The sequence below is a fragment of the Canis lupus genome, chromosome 1 (assembly GCF_011100685.1).
Source record: "Canis lupus familiaris isolate Mischka breed German Shepherd chromosome 1, alternate assembly UU_Cfam_GSD_1.0, whole genome shotgun sequence".
NCBI lineage: Eukaryota > Metazoa > Chordata > Mammalia > Carnivora > Canidae > Canis > Canis lupus.
Window position 1 is genome coordinate 102,559,418 of NC_049222.1, and position 8,396 is coordinate 102,567,813.

Consider the following 8,396-nt stretch of genomic DNA (forward strand, 5'->3'; position numbering starts at 1 on the left):
AGCACATACATAAGCAGAGTTGAGAAAACATTGCCTAACGCTCTTGGGTCCCTTCTGTGAGGTGCTAACCTTGGGTGCCTTGGGAGGCAGGGGTGGGAGGGAAAGGAGCTGTGGGAGCCTGAGTGGTGGCAGGTGCCCCGTCACTCGGGTGGAGGTAAGCAGTTGGGTTTCTTCCTTCCTTCCTTTTTTTTTTTTTTTTTTTTAGATTTAATCTATTTATTCATGAGAGACAGAGAGGCAGAGACATAGGCAGAGGAGAATCAGGCTCCCTGTGGGGAGCCTGAGCGGGACTCCATCTGAGCGGGATCACTACCTGAGCACCCCACTCAGGGGTGACACTCTGAGTCACTCAACCCCTGAGCCACCCAGACCTCCCAGCAGTTGAGTTTCTTGTACCAGTTTAGGGTAGGTATTATCCTCTCGGGCCTGCCTCTTCTGCTCCCTACCCCAGGAGGTGGGGCAGGAGCTGACACCTAGGGCAAGAAAAATTAAACGTTAGTTTCCACTCTGTCACCTACAGGCCGTGTGACCCTGGGCAAGTGAACTCTGACCCTCCGGTTCCTCTGCAAAGATCTTGACTGTCTCACTGGAAGGGATACCTGGGGGCATCTGTCCAAGCCTGGTGCAGACTCACTGACAGTACCTTTCCTGGAAAGGAGCTTACTGCAATGTCTAGAAGCCAAGGTTCACATCTGGGTTCTCCCTAGGAATGTTACTTGCTTTGCTCTGAGACTCCACTCTTTTTACTTAATGCCAAACTTGGTGAGCTAACATGACTATGTACTTAGACATGTGTCCCTTCGATATTGATATTATCATCAGGGCACCTGGGTGGCTCAGCGGTTGAGGGCTGCATCTCAAGCCATTGGTTCAACGTCTGTTCATCCCAAAAGACAATGTAAGTGCTCATTCATGTCACCCTCATCTGTTCCGTGTGCACACGCTCTGTCAGATGTGAACACTGGTGTAGCTCTGCCCATGTGGAGAACTAATGCCCTGCACCAAGTGGATCAGGCCCTCTCAGCTTTGGCACTGATGACATTTTGTTTTTTGGGGGCATGCTTTGTGGTGGGGCCGTCTCGTGCCCTGTAGGGTGTTGAGCAGCCTCTCTGGGCTCCACCCAATCGATGCCGGTAGCTCCCCCTACCTGTGTCAGTGAAACATACCTCTAGACATTGCCAGAGGTCCTCTGGTTGTGGGGCACAGTCATCCCTTGTTGAAAATCACTGAATTAAAGAAACCTCACAGCCCTTAGCAGCTTTTTCCTCCCATGGAGGGAACACTCCACCCCCTTCTTTCCTGCAGCCAACACTGCCTTTCTTGCCTCTTGTACCACATGCTTGATGTCTCGGCTTCAGGTCATGCTAGGGCCAGTGTGTTTCCATTCTCCTAGTCTCCTAAAAGGTTCACCTGCGAGCTGCAAGCTTAGATTCTTGTAGGGGCCAAGATTCTTGTAGGGGCCAGGCAGGGGACAGAAGTGAGAAAGGGCTTTGGGAAGACAGTCCCCCAGAGAGCCTGTCCCCAGTCCAGAGTGGGCAGCCGCCTCTCAGCTCAGCTGGCATGTGCCCTGTGGAATGTGGATCTGGCTTGGCCAGGCCTGATTTTCCAGGAGAGATCAGAATTAGGATTTTTTAAAAAGGGAACTCCATTTTTTTTAAATGTTAGCAACTAATTAAAAAAAATAAAACCCAGCGTAAACCAACCTAAAAACATTGGTGGCCAATTTGGGTTTAAAGGCTTCAGTTTCTAATCCTCTCTTTAGCATCGACTCAAAAGAATTTAGTTCTCACCAAACACAAAACAAAACAAGCCCCCAAACAAAAAAGAGGTAACCGGGAGAGGTGAGGGATGTGTTAAGAGGTGGTGGGAACTCTTTGACAGTGTACATGTGTATCAAATCAGGATGCACACTTCAAACATCTTACAACTTGTCAATTTTACCTAAGAGCTGGAAACAAATTTTTTTAAGGGGGAATTAAGATTTTGGAGTCCTATATCAGCAACCTTTGTCTCGTTTTTCATGATCTTGAGCCAGAATTTTAAATTGGAACATATCATGTAAAAACAATGGCTTTCTGGCTTCTCTTGGAAGTTCTGGCAACACCAGGTCTTAATGTTGTGTGGAGATGGTTGGCTGGAGGTGTGGGTATATGTGTAGTGTGTGTATGATACACACCTTTGCACACCCAAAACCCAGGGTTAGGGACAGCCTTTGTGCTTGGTCACTGGATCCCTGGGCAGGTCCTTATAGTGTACTGACCCATATGTTTCAGTTTCCTTTTGAGCCAGTGGAATTGGTTCTGGAGATCAAAGATTTTGACTCTGGGTTAAACACTCTGCATTGCAACTGGGGACAGCTATGGTGGCCATGTTGCCCCGGGACTGTGCTTAATGAGCTTTGTGGGTGCTTTTGATGGCTGCCCTAGTAGGGAAGCTGCCTGCCCCAGAAGAAACTCAGACATTCTCCACTGGGAAGGAACACTTGTCTTTGTCTGTGTCTGCTGTCCTTGAGCTTTGACAGGCGTATGGTGTGGAGGGGTGTTGCTGATCAGGCAGATGCCTGGGACCTGTCCCTGGGGGTTTGTATTCAGTGTCTGCACCCCAGGGCTTGATAACCCACAAGTCCTGGATTTCCAGCCAAATCGGTGGGTGGCATTGGCCTCCCCAGCACCGGGCACCTGACCTATGCTTTCACGCCAGTTGTGCTGCTTATCTATCTGTCAGTGCACGCATGTATTTACTCACCCCTTCACTTACCCAGAAAGTATTTACCAAAACTGTCAGGCACTGCTTTGGGTGCTCGGGTAAAGAAAGAAATGCCTGTTCTCTTCTCATGGGTCTTGCCATGTAGTCCTCACGCTAAGCCTACATTGCAGCCATTCACCCACGGCAAAGTTGAAGAAATCAGGGGCAGGTGAATTTGGGCAGCCTTTCCAATCACATGAACCCTAGTGGGTTCAAATCACATTTGCTACCATGTAGTTTAGCACCCACTTTGGTGCAAGGCTGACTTCCTGTCCTTCACTTAACCCAATCCTCACAAAGGCCCATGTGGTTGGGATTACTTCTCCCTTGTTGGTGATGGAACTGCTACCAGATCATGGTCTGTAAAGCAGTATAACTGAGATCTGAGCCCAAAGCCCCAAACTTCACACTCCTACTGTGTCCATGTCTCCTTCCTTGTTCATGTTTTCCGAGCACTTATTCCTTGTCTGGGACCCTGCCAAACGCTGGAGCCTTGTCAGTGAATGTGACAGGCACACTCTGCCCCTCGGAGCTACCTTCTAGTATGTGTGTGGTGGGGAGGGGAGTGACACACAGGCAAGGATTGATGTGGAGAAGGTCCTGGGGTCAGGAAGGTGGAATAGGAGGCTGTCTGGAGAGGTGAGGTCTCAACATGTGGAAGTCAGACTATTATGAGATGACTATGTCCAACTTCCCTCTGTGAATGCAATGATCTGGGAATGTGTGCTCCATGTATCCCTACATCAGGACTGTTACATGAATATTTATTAAGTTGAGCACAGAAGGTGAGCTGTGACTCAACAGATCACAAGACAAACTGAAATAGAGAAGTTTATTACTTACGGGTCCTGGAGGAAGGATAACGCATTCCTGAAGGGGCCACATGGGGAGGTCAAGGCAGAGTGCAGAGGCAGGACCTGGGGCATTTGCCTTTATTGGTGTCTGTGGGTGGAGTGCCCTGGGGTTCCTGGGCTGGGGCTGGAGTGGCCAATTCAAACCAAAGGAGTAGGGTTTTGGGGAGCCCCCCAGGGGTCTTAACCGAGGGGGTATATAAGGGATATAAGTGCTAGGAGGCCGGGGAGACTTACTCACAAGGGTGGTTGTGGGAGTTACCAGGACTTGCCTTTGCGTATGACACTAGGACATGTGCTCAAGGGAGGGGCGAATGTCAGGTTTGCTCCCACAGGCCACGTGGCTACACAGAAGGGATGCTGAGGCAACAATTTCATGGACCAGTCTTAGCTAAGGTCTGGAACCACCCTTTCCAAAATGTGCCCTGGGGAATAGGTTCCAGGGAATGTTGATGAGGTGTTTGGAGAAAACAGGATCCTATGTTCAAGTAATTCAGGAAAATGTTGTATTTGAATTTTAAAAAAAGATTTATCTATTTTAGAGAACGAGAGAGAGAGAGGTGGGGAAGGGGCAGAGGAGAGGGAGACAAGCAGACTCCCTGTGGAGAGGAGAGACTATGGGGCTCAATGCCAGAACCCTGAGATCATGACCTGAGCCGAAATCAAGTGTCAGACGCTTAATGGACTGAGCCCCCCAGGTGCCCCAGTATTTGAATTTTCTAACACATAGAGCAGTGCTGGGTACATGGTAGGTGCTATGCTGTCTTTTCTGAACATGTTTGATCATGAAACCTTCCACTAATAGAGCATCTTGGGGGCTAGTGTGCTCCAAGCCATCGTTAGAGAGGTGGGTGCTGTGTGTAAGTGTGTGCGTGTATATGCACATGTATGTGTGTCCTTGTGTGTCTTTATCTCTGCATGTCTGTGTCATTGTGTGTGTTATTGTATATGCATGTGTGTTTGTGTATCTGTATGTGTCTGTGTCTCTATGTATTTGTGTGTGTATCATACATACATCCACTCATCTTTTCTTTTTTTTTATTTATTTATTCATGAGAGATACAGAGAGAAGGCAGAGACATAGGCAGAGGGAGAAGCAGGCTCCTCACAGGTAGCCCAATGTGGGACTTGATCCCGGAACTCTGGGATCACGCCCTGAGCCGAAGGAGACGCTCAACTGCTGAGGCACCCAGGTGTCCCTCATCTTTTCTCTTCCACTTACCTTCCAAAGGGGCTATAGGTGGGAGGGGATTGTTTCTGACTGCATCGATTTCGCCTCCTCTCCGGCCTCAATGGACAAAGAAGTCTATCCACAAAACCTCATTGTTATCTCTCGGCTAGATCCTTCAGCACCACGGACAGGGCCCCATTGCGGGTCTAGGGTGTTGGAGCTCAGCTTAATCCACATGCATCATCTCCTCAGGCTTCCTAACCACCTAATGAGGAAGTATCATTCCCATTTTACAGATAAGGAGAGGTTCAGGGGGGTATTTTACCCAGACTCTCCCAGCTAGTAAGTAGCAGAACTTACTAGTCCAAATTGAATACCCATACTCACAGTGATCTATACTTCATGCAATATTTGTGAAATAGATGTGGTCATCAGCTAGCAAAGCAATGAATATGTCGATGGGCAGTTATGGCTACTGGGGGCTACACCTAAGGAATTTGGGTCAGGAATTGATATATGTTTGATCACAAAATCTTTAAAAAAATGGATACTTGGAGGAAAAATAGCAAGTGTCTTTATTATTTTTTAAAGTTTTTATTTATTTGAGAGCAAGCAAGCACACAAGCAGGGGAGTGGCAGAGGAAGAGGGAGAAGCAGGTTCCCCACTGATCAGTGACCTCGACGTGGGGCTCAATCCCAGGACCCAGAGGTCATGGTCTGAGCTGAAGGCAGATGCTTAACCAGCTGAGCCATCCAGGCACTGCCCCCACAAGTCTCTTTTACACCAATTCCTAGATTCCTCATTCCTTTCCTATATTATTTTCTGGGATACTCAATGAATATACAAATGTTTAAAAAATATTTTATGAAATGGGAGCACATCATGCATACTATTATGCCACTTGCCTATGTATGTATAAATGATATATCTTTCTACCTATGCATCTACTCCGTGTATCTATGTTTCTATCAGCTATGTATCTATCCTTGTATCTATATATCTATGTATGTATGTGTCTGTCATCTATCTATCCACTACTACCTACCTACCTATGTATCCAAGATTGTTCCAGAGAGGCCTATATAGATCATCTCATTCCTTTCAATATTTTCACATTTTATTACCTAGTAGTTCAGTTAGAGTGTCTCTTGTCTTCTGCTATAACAATGTGCCAGCAAAAGTCACTTCTCCTCTCCTGACATCCAGGAATAGCATGAAGGGGAATGTGTGAATTTTGTCAGCTGCAGCGTCCCCTCAGAGGTTTGATGATTGTGTCCTCAACAGTGTACCAAGTGACTCTTTCTGCCTGCCCTCCCCAGTAAGGGTGATGTGGTTTGGGATGTTGGGGTCCAGAGCCAATCACCAAGAAAGAACTCCTAAGAGGTTTTTGATGCAAAAAAAAAAGGTGGTTTTATTAAAGCACAGGGACAGGACCCATGGACTGAAAGAGCTGCGTTATAAGTGTGAGGGGTGACTGATTATACATTGGGAGATGGAGGAGGTGTCCAAGAGGACTTTGACATGCTAGAGACTTGCCGGATACTGGAGGCCTGGTTATGATCAAAAGAAGGTTGTTTTTCCCTCTAATAAGGCATTGAGACAGTCGGGAGTTTCCTGGAGGAATGTTATACTCTGCCTATCTCAAGTATTTATCAATGGGCTGCAGGTTTTAAGGGAATTTAGTTTTATTTACATTCCTTTCTGTCTTTGTTTCTTACATCACTATGGAGAGGCAGGTGATGTAAGGGCTCCAAGAAATGGAGTCTATGGGTTTCTATGGGAAGTTAGGCTAGTGGTAAGAATGCTTTTTTTCTTGTAAATCACTAAGACATTTGTAAACTGATGGAGACTCTTGTCCTACAGGATAGTGATCTCTATGAGTTAACCATTTGTTTTTTTTTTTCTTCCCTTAGTTTTAGGGCAGCCAGGAGTGCCTGAGGAACGTCACACACATCCCTGAGGGCCAGGGGGGTGGTTTGTGGGGGTGTCAGCTTGTGCTTGGCCCTCAATTGGCCTTCTCCTCCCTCATCAAGGGAACACATGGGTGAGGGTTTAGAGATGGCCATTATCTGAGAGATACTAGGGAGATACAATTTCAGGTGCACCTACTGTGCAACTGGTGCTTCTTAGGTATCATCTTGCCTAATGTTCACAGGGACACTAGGAAGCAGGAGCTAGTTTTTCCACTTGACAGAGAAGCAGCCTCAGAGAGGTAAGGTGACATATCCTAAAATTTATAAGGAGACGTAGTAACACTGGGTGTCAGTCACTGGGTTCTGCCATGCCCCACACAGACGCAGCTAGATTTTGTTACTGTTAAGTGAATCCACTGGTCCAAGATCTGGTGATCCATTATCATTCCCGGTGGGGTGGAAATACTGCCCAGAACTCCACCTAGTTTGGCAGCTTCCTCCATCCTGCCCCTCTTGTCCTGGACCTCAGAGGCTCCTCCTTCTTCTTAGCTGCGATCACTGCTGTGAATAAATCCAGAACAATTGATTTTTATTTATTTATTGGAGAGAGCGAGAGAGCGAGAGAGAGAAAGAGAGAGAGGGGGAGAGAACACTGCGCGAGAGGGGGGAGGGGCAGCAGGCGAGGAGGGGCAGAGGAAAAGAGAGAATCTGAAGCCGACTCTGGCTGAGCACGGAGCCCTGGCCTGGGTAGGGGGTATGAGGGTGGGCTCTATCCCACAACTGGGAGATCATGACCTGAGCCAGACCAAGGCTCTGATGCTTAATGGAGTGAGCCACCCTGGCGCCCTCAGAACAATTTAACAATAGGCTTCCACACTGCAGAAATGCTCTGCGCAATCTGGCAAGGCTTCCTAGGGTCCTCGAGGAAAACGCTGGTCTCTGCTGCCACTGTCTGGATTCTTGAGAACAGCACAGTGTCTGTGAAATAATGAAAAGATGGGCTCCAGGATGAAGAGCAGTAGAGTGTTATTTTATGTCACATCATTTATTTTTTGATTTTTAAAAAAGATTTTATTATTTATTAGAGAGAGAGAGGCAGAGTCACAGGCAGAGGGAGAAGCAGGCTCCATGCAGGGAGCCCCGACATGGGACTCGATCCCAGGTCTCCAGGATCACGCCCTGGGCTGAAGGTGGCACCAAACAGCTAAGCCACTGGGGCTGCCCTATTTTTTGATTTTTAAAAAAGATTTATTTGTTTTAGAGCAAGAGAGAGCATGATGGGGGATGGGGAGGGAGGTCAGAGGGAGAGAGAAGATATCAAGCAGACTTCCTGCTGAGTGGGGAACCCAACCTGGGGCTTGATATGGGGTTGGATCTCATGACCCTGAGATCACGACCCTGAGATCATGACCTGAGCCAAAATCAAGAATCAGAGGCTTAACCAGCTGAACCACCCAGGCGCCCCTATGTCACATCATTTAAATGCATGAGTCTGAGTTAGACGGACCTTGTTTGGTTTATTGAGGCAAAATGCACATAACCCAAAACTAACCAATTTTCTAAAACTTGGTAAAATTGTTTAACCAAAAGATGAACAAAATATCCTAAACCATATTAATTTCACTTTATAAAATGTGTACATGACCTCATCATAACCTCATATATCCTAATCACCTCCCAAAGACCCCACCTCCTAATACCATCACATTGGGAGT